Here is a 20,471-nt window from a genome sequence, read left to right on the forward strand (position 1 = left end):
CAAGAAAAACCGGGCAGGCAGCTTGGCCCTGACAGCCCCAGGCCTGGGTTCTGCGGTAGGATCTCAGAGCACAGAGCACAGAGCACAGAGAAGACGGTCCTATAACTGAGGGGCACACAGGAAGCCCCTTCCCCTCTGAGCCCCAGTGGCCTCGCATTTCCGGTCCTGCCTCCAAGCCTCCTGCCCGCTTTCCTGTCTGCGCCCCCGCCACTGGTCCTCCTGGGCTTCACGGTGAGTTCTCTGCAGTTCCCAGAGGGACCCTGTTCTCTGACCTTGGCCATTTCCCTTCCTGAGGCCCCTGCTCCCTCCTCCCTTCACTTGGACCCCACCTCCCACTGAACCGCACGTTTAAACTCAAATGTATGTTGTGCGCCTGTGGTCCCCTCTCCTTCCTCACTGCCCACTGGCCCCATGTCGCAAACCCTTGGGCCTTGTCTGCCCCCCGCCCAGTCCTCCCCACCCCCACCGGGCCTTAAGCTCCCTGAGGGCCGCGGCCCCCTCCCTGGGTTATCCCAGTGTCCCCCCTGCCATGCCACCAGTTCCAACCAGAATGCCAGCAAGGGTGGCCCCCAGGGCTCAGACACACCCCGCCCGGGCTGGCCAAGCACCCCAGGGGGCCTGGGAGGTAGTGGTGACTCGGAACCAGAACAGAGGAGACACGAGGGGCGACGGCCAGCATCTAGTCCACAGCTGTCTGTTAACCAGTTGTGCACAATGGAGATGGGAAGCAGACTTGGGGGTCGTAGGTCTCGGGAATGAGGGGGCTGGAGTGATAGCTGAAGGGTGCAGAGATGCTTTGGGGGTGATGAAACTGCCCCGAAATTTACTGGGGGATGGCTGCACATATCTGTGAATATTCGAAAAACCACTCAATTGTACGCGTTACGTGGGTGAATTGTATGGACGCAAATTATATCTCCATGAGGCTGTTAAGAAAAGGCTTGAAAACGGAATCCCGTGGCCTGTCATGACGGAAGGCAGTGGAGGGCAGGACCCCCAGGCGCCCTACCTGTGCTAGTCGCTGACGGGGGCCTGTCCCTCCCGCCTCCCTGGACCAGCGTTTCCTCGCGCAGGAAGGGTGATGAGCTCTGTGCCCCTTAGAGGGCGTTGAGACGATTAAACACGAGGTAATGGAGTGAAGCGCTTGGCACGGCAACCTTGTAAATTCTCAAGAAATGGCAAGAAGGCCAGCAAGAAGGGAGTGATTATCGTCGTCCCAGTGTGAATGTGGACCAGGTGCCCGCGAGTCAGCACTTGTTTCTGCAGCAGCCCTGCTGGGCCATCCCGTCAGCACCTGGCTTCTGGGGAGGGCGGGCTTCCTTCCTGGAGGGGTGGTGATGCAGGAGTCGCTGCCCTTCCGTCAAGGCAGCGCTGAGCTCTCTCCCAGAGATAAGCGCTGGCCTGCTCAGCCGCGTCCTAATCGGCAGCAAGACCCTGGGCTTGCGGGGTCTCCTGGCTGTCAGGAGGAACGAGGGCCGGAGGATGATTAATGAAAGAGAAGGAAATGTAATAATGCATGGCCGGCCCGCCAACAGCATAAATCTCTCTGGGGATTGTAGAAAGGATGGATTCCTCCCTCTCTGGGCCTTGAGAAAGGGCATCCTCCAGGTTCACTGGAGTCTGAGAAATAACCACGGACATTAAATCAAAGCTTACCTGCACTCAAGTCACACAGGAACCCGCTGGCTGAGGAAAATCATCACCCCGTGGGCCTGAAACGAGGGGCTTGGGTTAGTGGCATGCTGGGAAAGAGGTCTGGCTGCAGTCGGGCGATGGATGAAGACCACCCAGCAGGGGCTTGGGTTCAAATCCAGACCCCACCACTCACTAGCTCCGAGACGAGACCTTGGGCGAGGTCCTCGGTTCTCTGCTTCAATTGCTTTCTCTGGACCCCCCCTCATGGCATTCTTGTGGGGACTGCCTGGGCTACCTGGGTAAAGCTCTTGGGAGGGAGACTGGCTGCTACTGTGGCCACGCGTTTGCCCTGCAGCATCTCAGGTAATCACCGACACTCTCAAGAAAGAGGAATTATTATTAGTCCCATTTTACAGATGTGAAAACAGAGGCCCAGACCATGGCCTAACTCCTCCAAGGCTCCCCAGTGGGGACCGCCTGACCCTCACCGCACTGCCTTCCAGCAGCCTGAACCGGGAATTCGAAATCCTGCAGTCCCGTCTCTGACTTCTCACGGGTGGGTCCCAGGGCCTCCCGCACGGCCCTCACGCTACCATTTGTTAGGACTGACTGCAGCAAGAACAAATGTCCCCTCACCCTCCCAGGGCCTCCACAGCCGCCACGTTCCAGTGGCCTCACGTTTATCTCCGCGGGGGACTGTTCTCCGTTGTTCCTCTCCCCATCTGTCCCTCTTGCCCACTGTCCCTCTTCATTTTAATCGAAAAACGTCCATTTCGCCCCACCCGGGGTCTGCACAGTGTATGGGCAGCTTGGAGGTCGGAAACCCGAGCCGGGCACTTCTAGGGAGGGACCCCTTAATGGTTCTAGCAGATGCCGCAGGAGGGAGGGGGCCCAGGCAGCCCCCAGCTGCCCACCCGGAGATAACCCCTGACCCCCTGCCTCTCTCATGGGGCCGTCAAAAAGCCCGAGCCCTGGGAAGGCCAATAAATCCTTGGGTGTTGCCCTCTCAGGATTCCGGCCCCTGCCTGGGAGAAGGCATTTAAACTTCTTAAAAGAACTCTTTTCTAAGCCTGCAGGAAGCCGCCTGGGCCCTGGTGGGGCTGAGGGCATTGGCTTCTGCGGGGTTCTGGGACCTCAGTGCAGCAGAATTCCCTCTGTGCTTGGGCATCCTTGGCCCACAGCCAAGCAGCACCACCCGGGGGGGCAGGGCGGGAGTGCCTGGGAGCCGAGACGGGAAGAGGCGGGCACTGAGCACCCCTTATCCAGGCTTACTCTCACTGCCCACAGAAGGGCCCCTCGCTTACCTCTGGGACACCCAGGGGAGAGGGCAAGAGTCCTTGGGCACAAAGGGGGTTGCTTACTATTCAAGAGGCCACCCAAGTTTAGAGGATAGTATAGAGCTTTTTAATTCCTTTTTAAGGTCATATATTCACATGGTCAAAAATTCAAGATATAAAAAGGTATCTCCCTCTCACCATTTCCCACAGCCACCTTCCCAGGGCTACCAATATCTAGAGATCTTTTAGGAATATAAACATATAGTTATGTGCATGTAAGTATATGAGTATGTATACTTACGTGTGTAAGTGTACACACACACACACAAAATCTTGTTGCTTTTCATTCAACTACTTTGGTCATCATTCCATATTGTTATATAAAGAACCCTCACTCCTTTTCATGGCTGCACACTACTCCTTTGAATGGCCCATTCGTCACCTATTTATTGAACAGGCCCCTACTTAATGATAAGGGCCTTCATGATAACATCACCTCTCCCATGGACGCAGGTATCGGGCAGCATCCCCGCCACGGCCACCTGGGACTGCCGGTCACTCTCAGTCTCGTCCTCCTTTTTCCTCCTCACAGTCTCTGCAACCCCCTTTGTGGGGTCCAACTCCAGCCTGAGGCTCTGTTCATGGCTGGGTGAGACTCAAGGTCCTTCTGCATCTTTAGAAGCACTCTTCTTGCTGATTTTGGCCTCCTTTCACACACCAGAGCTTTCTCTTACATCTATACCGGGAGCATAGTAGGTGCTGGATCATCCTCATTTAAAGGAGGGTAGGAAAGATAAACCCTCATGGAGGGAGTCCCCCTCCACATGCCTCATGGGTCATAAAAGAGCAACGGGTTTTGCCAGAGGGCACTGCACGTGGTGGGACAGGAGGGGCCCAGTGGAGCAATGGAGGATTTGGGATGTAAAGATGTGGGCTGGCCTCCTGGCCGTCCTGTCTATTAACCTGGGCCACCCTCAGCCGCCCCCACCTGTCCAACAGAACAGAACACACATGGTATGTTCACATGGCAGAAGCATTTAGCTGTTCAATCCTGGGCTCTGAAGTCAGCTCCAACTGGGTCCAAATTCTACCTCTCCTTCTTGGGCAGATACCTTTCCTCTCTGAGCCTCAGTTTGGATAAATGCAATAGGATGCCCTCGTGGGCTTACAGGCTTACGTGATGATTAAAGAGATTAAATGCATACATCTAGCCACTCGGCATAAACTAGCGAATGGCAAGTGCTCAAGACATTTTCGCTTTTATTGTTGTCATTGATGTTGTGTGGTTGTTGCCACAGCAGTGGTGGCTGATCTCTGGACACACTGTGCTCTTCTCCACAGATGTCCCCCACAGATCTCAGCGCAATTGTTCAAACCCCAAAGCGCTAGCTGGGCTCGCAGACTTGGACAGCTGGCGGGGATTACCACGTCATCATTCTCCGCAGGTGCTCGCAGGTCTGTTTTCTTCCCAAGCTACCACTTGTGTCCCTGCTTGTTGGAACACACACGATGACTGTTTGCTGGGAGAATCCTGCCTGGAGGCAGGGGACTGAACCAAATGACCTTCTGACCTCACTCCCAACCCCAACTCCAGGGTTCAGGATAGCCCAGCATGCACAGGGGCCAACGAAATTAGCCACACTTTCCGGAAGTAGGAGGTTATGCAGCTTATGCAGCGTTCCACAGCTCCCAGGGGCTTTTAGATAAGACTTGCTCCAGGCTCTTTTCTCCCCAGGACTTGTGGAAATCTCTGGGTCTGTCGGACATCAACTTGTCTCCCCGTGATCCCACCAATGACCTTCCATTGACCTTTGGATACCGGCGAGAGAAAACGTCATTTTTCCCCTAACCCACTGAACTCTCAGAAATGACAGAGTGACAGAGGTCAGCCTGGCCTTTCCCGCCGTCGCCGTGGCTTAGGGAAGGCACCCACCCCCAGCGAGGCCAAGTCACCGAGAGACCCCTACACCGAAAATGAAGTGAGGTCTTCCTGAGAGGGTGTCTCCTGCGAGGCACGGGAAGAGCGAGCAGGAAGGCCACGGGGCAGCCGATAGGACACCTAAAGGAAGAGGAGGAAATGGCCAGCGGAGTCTAGACGCGTTATCTTGCCCCCTGTGCGGGCACCGGCCCACGCTCATCCATCGTCCCTGGAACTGACTTCCTGCCTCAGGATTTACACCAATGACTTCACCCTCTTGCTATCTCGACAGTCCCGCTGCTGCCCGCTCTGGGCTCTCAGGAATTAGGGGCCAGATAACAAGTCTAGACAGCTCAGAAGTTTTAAATGCATTATCCTCCAGGGGGAGGAGGATGGCTAGCGACTAGCTCTGGGGACTCCAAGGCTGAAACCCTGGACCGCGTTCCGATTCTGAGTCTGTGCGGGGAGCGTAAGCCATCCTCGCTCCGCCTGCCCCTCCGCCCCTCCCTCACTCCCCGCCGCCCGGAGGTTGAAACAGGCACAGAAGAGCCACTCACCACAGACTCTTCTCCACCTGCCAGTCATGGGAGCTCCACACCCCACCTCCCTGCCCCCGGTTCAGGGAGGACCCTCGGGGCTGCCTCGACAGAGCTGGATGAAGTCCAAAGGGCCCTCGTGTTCACAACCAAGAGCAGTGGTGAAGCCACACAAGTGGAAGGGAGCCCGTTCATTCAAACCTCAAGGGTCTCAGATGAGATGCTTGGTGCCCTGCTCGGCAGGTGACCTCGGCACCTACCTCCACCTGCCTGGGGGCCTATGCTGACCCGAATCAAATGCTCTCGCACGCGACGTGGCAGCCCCCTTTGCCGCCTCCTCCCACCCTTTACGTATTGAACCGCGTCCTCCCCAAGCTCCCATGTTGGAATCCCAACGCCCAGTACCTCAGAATGTGCCCTTATTTGGAAATATGATCCTTGAAGATATAATTAGTCAAGATGAGGTCATATTGACGAGGGTGGGCCTCCAATCTAATACAACTGCGTCCTGATAAAAGGGGGACTGTGGACACAGAGGGCACATAGGGAGACGCCACGTGAAGGTGACGGCGGAGATCACGGGGACACGTCTACGAGGCAAAGAGCACAGGATGGCCAGGGAACCCGCGGAGCTGGGGAGGCCTGGAGCAGGTCCCCCTCGGGGCCTTAGACGGAGTCAGCCCTGCCCACACCTTGGTCTCAGACTTGGGGCCTCCAGCCCATGGGAGAGGACATTTCTGCTGTTGAAGCCCCCATGTGTGGTGCTTTGTTACTGCAACTCCAGCAAACTAATACACACCCCACCTTCCTGAAGGACAGGGCCAGGCGAAGGAGTGCCTGGGGACCGCAGAGAAATTACAAGCACCCCCTCAGACTCCTGACAACAGAAGGCTTCCCTGCAGCTGTCCAAGCCACAAAGCTGTCCAGTAGCAGCTCACAGCTGGAAGGCAGAGAGTGGCTCCGTGGGGACCGGGGGAGGTTTTGTCAGCTCAGGACACGGCTGGAGCATCACCGTTGGTGTCCAGCCTGTAGCCCTCGGCAGGCGTCGTCCCAGACAGCAATGGCTTCCTCCGGTGCCTGCGGCCTTTTATGGGAGCTTTCTCTGCTACAGGCGAGTGCTTGGCCCGCTCGCAGACGGGCAGGCCAGAATCGCCAGGGGCCACTGTCCTTGGGAGCGGTCCTCAGTCAGTGACAGTGACAGCTGGTGGGCAACGTCCCAGCTCCCTGGCTGAGCAGCTGAGAAACTCCGAGGGGTGATCCACACAGCACCCCCAAGCTCTCACCGTGGTCACAGGGCCAAGAATGCACCCAGCACTGGCCCCTCTCTTCCATCTCTCCTTCCCCGATGCCTCCTGAGGTCACCTTCCAAACAGGTGCACCCAAACTTGACCCTGGTCTGTGTTGGGGGAATCCAAACCGAGACAATGGGAGATTACACCTCCAGGCACAGAACGACCGGGAGGAGAAGGCACATCTCGGCTGCACACGAAAGGGGTGACCCCCTGTGCACTGACTTCTCTGGGCGTCTCAGAATACCTGTCTCCAGATTAACACCAGCCTGATGCGCGTCAAGGCAGAAGTTGCTAGTTCTCGCCAACATCCATTCTCCTTCTTAGGGGATAGTATTAACTGTAACTAGCTAGGCATGACCGTCCTTCCCAAAGACTCACCATCCCAGATGCCGTTCTTACTAAACGTGCAAGGTCCCAGGCGCGTGTGAGCCCGTGTCTAGATTCTGGCCAGTGGGATGGGAGCAAAGTGATGTCCCGCCCCAGACACGTGCCCGTAAGTCCCCTTCCCCCCTCCTCCTGTCTGGATGCAGGTGTGGTGATGGGAGCACGTCCTTCTCCTCCTCCTCCTCCTCCTCCTCCTCCTCCCATCTTTCTCTCCTCCTTCCCCTCATCTCACACCAAGAAGGCGTGAGGGTTAAAAAACGCTGCAGAGAGTCTTGTATCGGTTTTTCTCCATCAAAACCGACTTTGAAGCTTCTGACCCAAGCAAGCCTTTCATCCATTTTAGGAAGCCAAAGACAGATTTCATTTACATGAATCCAAAAATAATAAAGTGAGAGAAATAAATAAAGGTTGAGAAAGAACACCGGTGAATCCCTGAACTTGCGAATCCAGGAAGTGTTGGGAGAGCCAGGCTCCTTCCAGGAAAGACCAGCCTGTTCTGATGAATTCTGGAAAGTGTGCCTCCCCAGTGTGTGAGAGGTGACCGGACACATGGTGTGGGGGTCACCGGGAGGCCCCTCTGCCCGAACCCACAGGAGCCCCACTGGGAAGAACTTCCTAAAGTGACAGTGAGCAGGAACAACGGGTGAGTCAGGTCTTTAACTGCCAGAGATCATCCTGATCTTCATAGCAATGCTGCAGTGTTTAGAAGGTCTGTGTCACATGGAGATAAACTGTGAGGCTCCGAGGCTGAGGAGCAGCCCAGACCAGTTCGGACTGATGTCCTGCACCGTCCCCCACAGAGGGCTGAGCGGGCGGATTTGTATCTAAGATCGCTGTGGGTCTGGCTGCCGGGCCCCTGCCCTGCTTGTTGGCTGCACAACGGCCGGTTCAGGGGCCACCCCTCATCCCGGCTGGTCCGAGTGCATCCTTAGGGCGACAGGGAGGAGCTCAAGATCTGCTGGGACCATTGTGCTGACCACGTCCCTCTTCCTAGGAGCGAGAGTGTGGTTCTGGTTCTTCCCAGCTGTGTGCCCTTAGACAAGGCACTAAGCCTCTCTGAGCTGCATTCGGCACGTCTCTTAAGTGAAGTCAGTACCCCTCTCTTACTGGGTACCTGTGAAGACTGGATGAAGTCATATGACTGTGGGCTAATGTCTGAGTCCCTTCGGGCCGCTATCAAAACACAGTACAGACTGAGTAGCGTAGAAACAACAGAAGTCCATTTCTCACAGTTCTGGAGGCTCTAAGTTCGAGACAAGGACACTAGCACTGTCGAGTGACAGCCCACTTCCGGGTCACAGACTCTCGCTGTGTCCTCACGGGACAGAAGCACGGAGGGAGCCTGCGGGGTCTCTTTTACAAGGGCGCTAATCCCCTTCACGAGCCTCCACCCCTGTGACCTCATCACCCCCCAGAGGCCCCACCTCCCAACACCATCGTTAGGATTTCAACATGTGAATCTCAGGGGGACAGAGGCATTCAGACCACAGCAGGTGATATCTGGTGCACGAATTTCCTATCCAGTCTCCTCCTCTACCATTTCCCTTCAACAGCCGTGGACAGAAAAACTGGGCTGATACGGGCCTGGGGCAGATGGAAGGTGGCGTGGTGTGAATGCGAAGCGGGGGGCTGTGAGGGGTGTGTGCGGGTGCCGTGTGGTGTGCGTGTGAGGTGTGAACGTGAGGGGGTAGAAGCGTCCCTGGACGGGAAGCCAAGAGCACTGGATGGGTGGGAACTTTGAAAGAAAAGTTCCAGTTTTACAGTTGACGCTATCACTGTGGAGCAGGAACGCATACTTCCTGCGGGAGCGGTAGGGGTATAAAGCACACACAGGAGGAGGGACCCGACTTCCCACAGAGGTTACCCTGGGGAGGGACGGAGGGAGGGAGGGAGGCCTTTGGCTGCTTTTAAATGGACAGCGTGGAGACAAGGACTGACCCCGAGAGGCGGTTTGTCCAAAAGCCAGTAAGCGTCTGGAGAGGGGTCCATCGTTACTAATCACCCCTGCACTGCTTCACACCCACCAGGCGTGCAGTGTGTGCCGACGTGGACGCACGGCTGTCGGCCTCGTATCCAGCGGCACGACCATGCACACAGCCACTTGGCAGCCTCTGGTACAGCAATCCCACTCCGGGCGCCCACCACCGAAACCGGGTGCTGTGTAGACAGGACACAGGCGCTGGGAAAGGCAGAGAAAGTTCAGCCCGGTCAGCCTTCAGAGGTGACAGGGAGCTTAAGTTACAACATGAGAACTTTGGGGAGGTCCGAGGGTCCGAACAAACCACAGACTGATTTGTTCTGGGTCACAGGTTATCAGAGGCTGTGCTTAAAGTAAGGGGAATGAGGAAGCGGGGTGTTTCATGTGGGTGTCTGTGAGCAAAGGCAGGAAATGGCAGAGATTTTCTCAGACCAGGGAGGAGGGTGCAGGACCCCCTCCCCAGCAGAGCGCCTGCCCCGTGGACACCCCGGCAAACCGATACAAACTCGGCAAACGTGTGAATTCAGCTCCACACACACCTGAGGGCCATTTCAACATGAAAACTCAGAGAAAAGAAGCCGCCAGCCAGTTCCCTACCCCAGGTTCACCAAAGTGTGCGCCTCAGAACAGCAGGCCCAGGCGAGGTTCCTACACTACACACACACATACACACACACACACACACACACACGTGCACACATACACACATGCACAGACATGCGCACACACACATACACATGCATACACACACACATACATACTTGCAAACACACACACAGTCAACGGGCTCAGAGTTCGGGGAGGGGTGCCGACAACCGTCCTCTCAGGAAGTCGCACTGGACAAAAGTACTCAGTCTCAGGAACTCCCACCCCTCAGTCTCTTTAACACTTTTATCGAGATGTCATTCACACACCAGACAACCCACCCATTTAAAGTGTACAATTCAATGGGCTTTAGTCTATTCACAGAGTTGTGCAACCATCACCACAGTCGATTTTAGAATACTTTTGTCACCCCCCCAAAGAAACTCAGTGCCCTTTAGCCATCGCCCTCAAACCCCCATCTCCCCAAGTCCTTGGCCACCACTAATCTGCTTTCTGTCTCTGTAGATCTGCCTGTTATGGGCGTGTCCTGATAAATGGATTCATCTGATACGTGGTCTTTGGCTTCTGACTTTCTTCACTCAGCACGTTCCCAAGGTTCCTCCACGTGGTAGCTACGTCAGCACTTCACTCCTTTTATGGCTGAGTAATATTCCACTGTGAGGATGGACCCCATTTTATTTATCTTATCTTTTGTGGATTTTGCTTTGAGACCAGTGCTGTTTTCTCACTGGTAGACCAGTGCTGTTTTCTCACTGGTACACCAACGCTAGTTCTGAGGTGAGGGTATTGTCCCGTGCTTCGGGTATTCTCAGTGTTCTCAGACAGGGGCCGGGAGGTGGATGTGCTCCCCAGTAGTGCTCCAGAAGCTGCCTTGTCTGAGAATTAGTGAAAGAGTACACATCTGCTGACACATGTGACTGCAGCTGCCAATAACATCGTAAAGTAGGCAGGGCAGCTGTGCCCACCCCCCAGTGTCCAGATGATGAGGGGCCCCTGTGGGATGACGAGGGGCACTGTGACGGTGCTGCAGTGCTGGCCACCCTCCCTCCACGGACCCTGACCGCTTCCCTTGTCAGTTCAGAGGTCGTCCCTCTGCAGGGTCCCGGGTGCCTGGCCATTTCCTCACTAAGTATGTCCCAGGCACAGAGTCCAGGCTCGCGGTTCTGATGGACATGGCCTGAGCTCGTGTCCATTTCATGGCCTTCCTCTCCTGACACAGACCTTCCCACTCCCCCTTTTAGCACCCAAGGGCATCCAGCTCCCCGTGGATTGATGTGGTGTGGATGTGGCAGGCTCTGATTTCACTAAATGCCCAGACACGAGTCCACGCTCCAGCAGCCGCGCTGTGCCCGCTGTGGGCACAGAAGAGCCTCATCACTTTGGGGACACAGTCATGCTCTTATCTCTTATGCCTTCAAAGCAACCATATTTGGGAGTCAGATATTTTTCATAAACAAATAGGGTCAAAAGCTGATAAAAATCAATACATCTGAATCAACGCGCGGTTCCTGGTACGGCGTTCCAGCGGATATCTTTCGGCCCGCCAGGTCCCTTTGAAATGTTCACAACAACAGAAGGGCTTGTTTTTCCATCCAAAGCAAATGGAAATACTCGCAGGAGGGCAAAAACAAATATTGTTCAGGGGCTGGAGCGTTTCAGACAGCCCAAGGAAACTTTGGGACCCAGGAGATTCACAGCCCTCTGCTGTGTCCATCTGCCCAAGAGGGGTGCCCATGGAGCATGGAAAGACGGAAGGCTGTCTTGGGGCTGGAAGACTGCATGAGAAAGAACTCAGAGTGTGCGGAGAGTGGTTTCTGGAGCCAGGTGAACCTGAGTCCCATTTCTGCTGCCCCCAGATTCCTTATCCAGATTCCTTCCCTCTTGGAGCGACAGTTTACCTGTCAGCCAAACGGGACAATAACGGCTACTTTGGAGGGATGTTGAGAAGGTAAAATGAGTCACAGAACATGGTTAGGTCAGTTCTCCAGATGTCCACATTAGCAATATTTTCATATTGGAAACTAATGAACTACAAGTCCTTTTCAAATAGCTCATTTTCCATCTGTACCATAAAATCCAGCATGGTTCCATCTTATATTGCTGTTTCATGTCATTTTCAGAAGCAGTAAGTGATAACCATGTACCTTCCAAGGGTTAGGCCCTGTGGGTGAGCCTTTTAGAGGCCACGCCTGATACTCCTTCTCTGCCCACAGTGGATTTGTATTAAGTAGTTACAGCTAATGGTCACTGAGCCTTGATGAGCAGTACTTCCTACATCACGGCTCACTTAATCCTCATGACAACTCCATCATCCCCAATTTATAAATTGAGACTGAGGCTCAGAAAGGCTGTGACTGCCCCAGCGGCATCCAACTTGTGTGTGGCAGGGCCAGGATTCCAACCAAGACAAGCAGCCCTTCTGTGTCCACATGGGGAAGTGAAGCAGGGGATGGGAAGCTGGGGTGGTGTGGACACTGCAGGGAGGACGGCCAGAGGATGGCTGGGGCCGGGGGTCAGGGGTGACATCTAGAGCAGTCACGTTTGGGAGAAACCAGGAGAGAAATATAAACCAAAGAAGTGGAAATGTAACATGGGGCAACCACAGTGGGCAACAGTCTGCCAGCTCCTCAAACAGTTAAAATAGAATTAGTATATGACCCGGCATTTGCACTCCTAGGTATGGACCCTAGAGTGGAGAGCAGGTGTTCAAAGACACGTACACACATGTTCACAGCTGCACTAATCACAGTAGCCATGAAGGTGGAAACAACCCAAACGTCCATCAGTGGATGATGGATAAACACAGATGCGGCCTCTCCATACAATGGAACATCACTCAGCCATTAAAAGGGATGAAGTCTTGACACACATTACAACGTGGAAGAACCTTGAGAGCATCACGCTGAGTGAACGAAGCCTGTCACAAAAGACCATACTGAATGACGCCATTTATATGAAATGTCCAGAACAGGTAAATCCATAGAGACAGAAAGAAGACGGTAGTTTCCAGGGGCTGGGGGAGGGCAAGTGGGGGTGACTATATCATGGGTATGGGGTTTCCTTTTAGGCTGACGAAAATGTTTTGGACCAAGATAGAGGTGGTGATTGCACAGCATACTGAATGCACTAAATGCCACTGAACTGTTTGCTTTAAAATAGTTAATTTTACATTATGTGAATTTCATGTCAACCAAAAAAGAAAGAAAGAAAGAAACAAAAGGGAAGAGGCTGCTATACAGAAACAGAGAGAGAGATAAAGAGATCTATGTACCAAAGGACAGAGGAGAGCCCCGAGGTAGGAAGAGGCAACGCCCACTCTGAGCAGGGACGTGGACCTGGGTCAGCTCAGAGGCAGAGGCAGAGGCAGAGGCAGAGTCAAGCTGTTGCTGAGGAGCAAAGAGAAGGGTCCAGGCTTGTTCTCGCCAGATGTAGATTGCTTGGCAAGTGGGTGTGGACCACACAACCTCACCCAAAAGGGCAGGCGGCTGAAAGGCAGTGGCATGAGGGTGCTGCCCACTTTGCCAACAGTGAGATTCATTCATTCACTCATTCATGAAACAGCATTAACTGAGCACCTATTATACCCAAGTGGGAACATTTAGTGGAAAAGGAAACCCAATTCTTGCCCTTGTAGAAGTTGTATTCTAGAAAGATACACAGATGGTCAGCAATTGTGGTAAGTGACCTGAAAACTTAGTAGGTGCCCCAGTGAATTTCAAGGACCCCTGACCTGGCCAGTGAGTCAGGGAAGCCTTCCTGGAGGAAGCGATATTAACCAGGGAAAGAGAGGAAAGGAAGAGCATCCCATGAAGACAGGATGGTGTGTGCCAGAGCCCCAAGGTCACTGGGGGAGAACAGTGAGCCTGAGGGATGGAAGGAGAGCAGATGTGATGGGAGCTCAGAGAGGGAGGGGGCCCAGCAGTGCCTAACATTTATCAGATGTTAACCATGTGCCAGCTGTGGAACTCAGAGCCCGACACACGTGCAATCGTGTCATCCTCACAGCAGTCTAGGAGGTAGGCTCTACGCTTGTCTGTATCTTCCAGGTTGGGGGATACTCAAGCACAGAGGGGTAAGTTAACTGCCCACGGCCCTCAGCCATGGCGCATGGAGCAGGCTTGCACCCAGCCGACAGACGACAGAGTCTGGGCTCTGAGTGGCACACACCCGTACATGAGGGAGGGCGGCAGGGGCCAGGCCAGTGTCGGATGTCACGGTAGGGACTTCCCACTTTGTCTTAAGAGTACGGAGAAGTTCTTGAGGGTCAGGGTCAGCGTCAGGATTGCATCGTGAAGGGAACATTCCTGGGAGAATGAACTGTTAGGCACGAAAGGCCAAGCAGGAAGACTAATTAGAAGACGGGGTTCACATAAATTTTCACTGAAATTCATGAAAATTTTTGTTTTCATGAAAATTTATGTATGTTCACAGCAGCTTTATTGAAAATAGAGAAAAGCTGGACACAAGCACAGTGTCTTTCCTAAGGTGAGTATTACACAGACAGCAGTGCATCACCGTGGGGAATACTACCCAGCAGTGAAAAGGAGCGGATCCATCAAACAATGTAGCTGGAGCTCAAGAAAATGACACTGAGCGAAAAAAGCTTGTCTCAAAAGGTTACACACAGTGTGATTCTATTTATATAACACTTTTGACATGACAAAATGACAGAGATGGAGAACAGGCTGGTGTCTGCTGCGGAATGGAGGCAGGTGGCAGAGGCTATGAAACGGGGCACGAGGGATCCTTGGGATGAGACGGAGCTGTCCTGTGTACTGACTGGTTGTGGTCACACAAGTGGACCCATGTCACAAAACTGCTCAGGACAAAACACACACACACGCGTGCACACAAACACACGCATTTCACACACAAATGAGTGAAATCTGGTGAAATCTGAATAAGGCGGATGGATTGCGTCAATGTCGGTTTCCTGTCGGAGCTGCTGTACTGTAGTGATGTAGGGGCTATTACGGGGGGAACTGGGTAGAGGTACAGGGGTCTCTCTGTATTATATCTTACAACTGCATGTGAATCTACAATTATCTCAAAGTAAAGAGTTTTTTAATAAAACTGAATTGAATGTCACAAAAAAACAAATAAAAATAAATAAAATAAGAAGATGGGCTCACCAGGTGGGAGATGGGGGGGGGGGCCTTGGGCGAGGGTGGGAGCAGGAGAGCTGGGAACCCGGAAAGGGACCACGCAGATACATCACTAATCACGCTGCTGCCTCTGAGCTGCTGTGACGACCTCATTCTCCTTCCAAAGAGCAGGGCTGGCTGAAGCAGAGCTTCTCAACCTGGCTGCCTGTCAGGACCATGGGGAATGAAGGCTTCCTGGGCCTCAGGTAGGGCTCGGGCAGTGGCATTTTTTTAAGCTTCCCCACATGGTAGGAGTGCGGGCAGCCAGGGGTGAGAGGAACCCACATCTCCAGCAGACCCCGTTCTTTAGGGCTGGAAAAGGGGCTCTTCCCTCAAACCAAAGGAATTCAAGGGCCCGGGAAAGAGTCCATGCCCGCAGAGACGTGGCAAGGGTTTGGTGTGGGCCGTTCTGGAAATTCTTTTTATTCTGCCTGTTCCCCCATCATTTTCTCGAGGGAAAAATAAATACCAACATCCCCTCTTGTGTCAAAGTGACGGGTGTGTACACCATCAGCGTGAAAAGTTATGCCCCAAAGCCCGGCTAGACAACCAAACGAAACCTCCCTGTCAGTGAGTAGATGTGTCCAATATTTCAAGCAAGACGGTTTAAAGCTATTTTTGTAACGTGACTCTAAGTGGATAATGTAAGACTATGGCGAAGCCCAGGGAATGAATACATTCTTGTTTGCAATTTGAAAATCAATAGCAGACTTGGAGAGCCTGCGAGCGTTCCTGCACAAGACGCCCGGTGTCCCCTGAGCCGGCCCCGGCGGCAGCTTAGATGGAATGAGGCGGCCCGGAGCAGGGACAGACCTCCAGCACCCCTCGGCCCAGCGCCAGCCTGTGGCACAGAGGGCTGGCCTCTCCGCCCCGTGCTGCTGACAACCACCCGCGTGCGTGCAAATGTCGCCCCTGGGTTCCAAAGCTCTTTCCAAATCTAACCTGCAACGCTGGGTTCAATGCCAGGGAAAGTTTACTTCACCTGCAATGAAGGTCTTGCCCGTGTCCAGCCTCGCTTGGCCTCCTTGGGCCCCAACATGCCAAGCAATGCCTCCGCTCTCATGGGCTCCCCTTGAGGGAAGGTGGCAGCCCTCCCCAGTATCAAGGCAGTCAAGTACTGAGCTCCAAAGTCCTCAGAACCTCCTGCCTGAATTGTTAGAAAATGCAACCAAGCTGAGTGATAGCTGGGTCCACACCTGGCTTTGGGGCTCTGTGAGCCCACTGGAGCTGGGTACAGGATTCCACACAGGAGTCCACTTTCCTGTGGCCAAAGTCCATCAGCTTTATAGGATTCTCACAGGAATCCTGAAGCTTGACCCTCTCTCTCCTAAGCTGGCCCAACTCCACTGCCCCCACCCAAACGCCTGTACAAGGCTCTCTGTCACACCACTCTTGGAGCTTTCAAATATCTTTTTTCCTTCCTACAAAAGCGATGTGTTCTCCTTCCAGAAAGATGAGAAAGTCCAGACAACATGGTGATTCCAGACCCCCGATGCTAAAACTCAGGTGTGAGGGTCTCTATTGTTTCCCACCCCAAACACCCATAGCGCCCAGCATTCCGAGGTGAAGCCCAGATCCTGTGCTGCCCGTGGGCCTCCAGGCCCCTCGCTCCCCACCCAGCACCGGACACCTATTAGCTGCTCTAGAAAAGTCTGCATAATAAGGACATGGGTGTTTCCAAATCGGCATCTGGCATCATAGAGATAAGACGAGAGATGTAACCCAGAGGACAAAGCTTGACCAGTAATTTAATCTCATTCTGCATCCAGCCCCTGTGAATAATAATAACCGCCACTATTTAATGAGTGCTGTCTCGGTTGGGTCCCCCCAGGCACACGTGGGGACAGTGAGCTATTCTGGAGGTGAATTCAGGAAGCACCTGGAGGTGGCTGAGGGGGTGAGAACGGGAGGGAGGGGCCAATCCAGGGGCGTAATGAAGAGCTTGCTGCTGGTGTAACGGGGGTGCTGGCCTGGTGGGGACCCTCGTGGAGCCGTGTGAAGACACCTTGGAATCATCTCCCTGAAGGACAGAAGGGCTGGGTGTTTGCCCACCTTCTCCCGCCTCTCACTGTGGCGGTGGAGGGGGCGTGCTGCTCTGGGGGCACTGACCCCCTGCATGGCCCCCATCCATCTCTGAGCCAAGAAAGCTCTCGGTGAAGAGAAGCAAGTGCTTAAAGAGGGAAGCTCGGGATGATCCACCCAAGTGTTAGGCGACCTCTGGAGAGGCGACGGAAGGTTCCGGTCACTAACCGAGCATTCACTCCGTGCCAAATGCCCTGCGAGGAACTTGCGCACAGTTTCTATTTTCTCATTAATCCTGACCACACCATGCGGTGAGGAGTGTGGCCCTCACTCTCATCCTAACTGTAAATAAGAGATGCCGAGATTCAGGGAAGCAGAGGAGTTCTCCCGTGGTCATCCTGAGCAGCTGGTAAAAGGCACATTTAAACCGATTCTTGTCGATGCCAAGTCCCACGACCTTAAGCGCCGTGCAGGGCGCCTCCCTGAGGAAGAGGGCTGTATACCTCTTCTCCCGGCCGGGAGGGAAGGTGGTAGCAGCAGAGGAAACGCTGAGTCACAGCACCTGAAATTCTGCTGATCTGATCTGTCCCAACGCTTTTAGGAAAAACAATACACCCTCTTTGATCCATGTCCAGGTCCACGACGGGCTCAGGTTCAAAGTCAACACGTTCCCAAAGCGTGGAAGCCCTTGGGTTCTGGGAAAGTGGGGAGAACAGGGTTTTTTCTTCCTGGAGTTTATTCAAGGTTTCCCCTCCTGGTGCCGCACAAGTACCCCTGAGGGGTAGCGCTGCAGCCAACACCTGGAGCGCATGATGCCACGGGCCCTGCCCAGCCCACGGCGGGCACAGCCTTCCAGGAGAAGCCTTGACGAGATGCAGGGCACCGGGCTCCCTGGAAGTCATTACAAAGACCGGCTGCGGCCACAGACCAGCGAGAGGGAGAAAGCACACACGAGGCCCCAGCTCCATCTCACCTCTGCCATCACCACGTGGGAAGGAGCGTCACAGACAGTGAAGCTCTGAGTCTCATGGGGACCCAGACATGAACTACGCATCTGTGTGCGACAAGGAGGGCTTTGAAGGGAAGACCGAGATGCAGAGGAGACGCAGAAAGGGGCGTCGATCCTTGCTGGGGCACGTCAGTGACCTCTGGCCACAATAATGTCCTGTGACCAGCAGTCAGAACCTTAGGGCCAACAGCCTCGCTCTAGAGGCCCTGCTTTCTGCCACAAGGCAACACTGCCTCCTCTGGGGTTTCTTTGCGAGGATAAGGAATCTGGGCACCCAGAGAGGACCTTGGAGGTCCTCCACGCAATACCCTCCTGTGTTCTCAGGCCGTCTGCAAACGGGGAAACTGAGGCACAGAGCAGGTAGGGGAAGTTTCTGAACCCACTGGGTGATCAGAACCCCCCTAAAGCAGGGGTGCCTAGGTCTCCTCCTCTGGGGCCTCTCCGATTCTCTTCGAAATGCAGCAGAAAGAAAAGTTCACGCAGGGGAGCAACTTCTGATTTTTGGCTTCATTTTTGATGAAAAGGACTTCATACGGGAGGTTGGGAGGTGAATGCAGGCTCGATAAGCATGCATGCACTCTCTCCCGGGAGGCAAGAGGCCAGCTCTGATGATAATACATTTCCGGAGAACATTCCACTCTCCCCGACACACTTCTAACTATGTCTGGAGTCTTTCCTTCCTAACCCACAGGATGAGCTGGGTGTGCGCTCAGGAGTCTTATCTCTTGTGCGGCAGCCTGGAGTGGAGCCAAGAGCTGTGAAGGCAGAGCAGGAGGGGAATCCCGGCCCCGCAGCGGTGACCCTGAGCATCACCCACCTGAGCCGCATTTTCTCACCTGCTGTCTGCACACGCAGGTGTCACAGGAAGGACTTGATGGTAGGGTGAGTGCGAGTCCTCCAGCTCCCCGGCGGCCCCGGCCCCGAGAGCGGGCTCTTCCTGCCGTGGTTCCGAAGGTGGAAGGCAAACGGCAGCTTCCCTCCCATTTTCTTTATTGCCTTCTCGTCTTAAAGCCAAATGCTTCTTCAAGAACAGATGGGGCAGCTGGGCCAGCATGTCCCCACCTGGTGTCACAGCTCACCAGGAGGTCCCCAACCATCTCACAGGGGCACCATGCAGTTCCCGGACCAAAAGAGAACTCAGTTCTCTTTACGTAAATGGTATTATAATAAATCATAGATCTATGATGCCTATGTTTTCCACATAAAATAAGGAGGTGATGCTGCAGTTGGGGACAACAGGTGAGTGTGCAGCAAGGACTCAGGGGCAGTAAAGCCACTCAGCCTTGTTGTGCCCAAGCCGTGGGACAGGCCTCAGGGGTCTTGAGTTATCACCCCAGCCCTGCCTCTTAGACCTGGCCTCTCTAAGCCTGTTTCTGGATCTGTCACAGGAGGGCAAGGCCTCCATCCCGATGTAGCTGACGCATTCTGCAGCATCCTGGGCGCTGGTTCGTTCACGCCTGCGATAGCTCTAGGAGGAGTTACTCCATCAGTCCCTGGGTACAGACAAGGAAACCGAGGCTGGGAGAGGTGCATTCTCTTGTCCGAAGTCCTGGGAGAGAAGGTTCTGGAATCCTGAGTCCCAAAGCCCATGTCACGCAGGTCTGTGCACACACCTCCCGGGCTGGCAGTCAGGACTCCGTGTTTCTTTGTCGGCGCCTTCCAGGCCAGCAAACGCAGCTCTCAACACACATCCACACTGCTGTCTTTTCCTCCCCTTTCCCTGCGGGCCCCCGGCCTCCACTGATCCCCCAGCCACTCTCTGATAACGTGTGAGGAAACGTTGGGGGAAGGGGTGCCTCCACCCTCCCACCTCCTCCCAAGACGGCGGTCTATGCTCTCCACTCTTGGGTGGGGTTGGTCCCCAGAATCTGGCAGCCCTGGTGGCTTTGACGGGACGGTAGAGTCTGCTCTTTAGCAAGTCTCATTTCACTGCGCCGGGACCTCGAGTTCCAGGTCTCGTTTTCCCGCATCTTAGTGATCACAGCATCCCCAAGGTCTTGCACTGTGCCTGGCACGGGGCCAGCAGGTAGTACAGGTGCACGTGGGCTTTGGCACCAGACAGACCTGCTACAACTGCACCCGGCTACCTATCAGTGATGTGACCACAGGCAGGTTACTTCACTCCTCTGAGCCTCAGTTTCTTCATCTGGCTCACTGGGCTCTTGGGAGGATTAAATGGAATGTATATGGCACTTAGCACAGTGCCTGGCTGACAGCACTCTAAAAATGATAGCTATCACCACCAGCACAAACACCAACATCACCACCACCCCCCCCCATCATCATTACAATCAACATCATCCCCACCATCACCACCATCATCATCACTATCACCATCACCACCATCATTATTATCACCATCATCACCTCCTCTGTGGATGCTTTGCTGAGACAAAGGCTTTATCTCACGTCAGACACCGCAGCTCAGCTTAGAGCTAGTTGAGAAGCAATCCAAAACACACCTGAAATCTGGCTTTCCCCAGTTCCCCAGCACGTTCGGTTTAGCTAGCCCACTCTGTCAGTGGCATGACAAAGGCAGGAAGCCCAGAGAAGAGCCAGTGCCTCACATGATCTGATCCCTGGGGGTCCTCCATGCAATCTGGAACAGGTGGGCGGATTTCAGCAACACCACCTCTCCCCATCTCTGCAACAGAGATCCCCACTGGCTTC

At 54.3% G+C, this 20,471-nt stretch overlaps 1 protein-coding gene across 6 annotated transcripts in view; it reads right to left on the reverse strand.

Moving 5' to 3' along the window:
• Positions 1 to 20,471, reverse strand: part of C19H16orf95 (chromosome 19 C16orf95 homolog) — a 432,052-nt gene that overhangs the window by 136,306 nt on the left and 275,275 nt on the right. For all 6 annotated transcript variants that reach the window (XR_009498961.1, XR_009498960.1, XR_009498963.1 and 3 more), the window contains one exon: positions 1,657 to 1,712. The gene's annotated coding sequence lies outside the window, so the exon portion shown is untranslated. The remainder of the gene's footprint in view (positions 1 to 1,656; positions 1,713 to 20,471) is intronic.

This window comes from Balaenoptera ricei, chromosome 19 (assembly GCF_028023285.1).
Source record: "Balaenoptera ricei isolate mBalRic1 chromosome 19, mBalRic1.hap2, whole genome shotgun sequence".
Taxonomy (NCBI): Eukaryota; Metazoa; Chordata; class Mammalia; order Artiodactyla; family Balaenopteridae; genus Balaenoptera; species Balaenoptera ricei.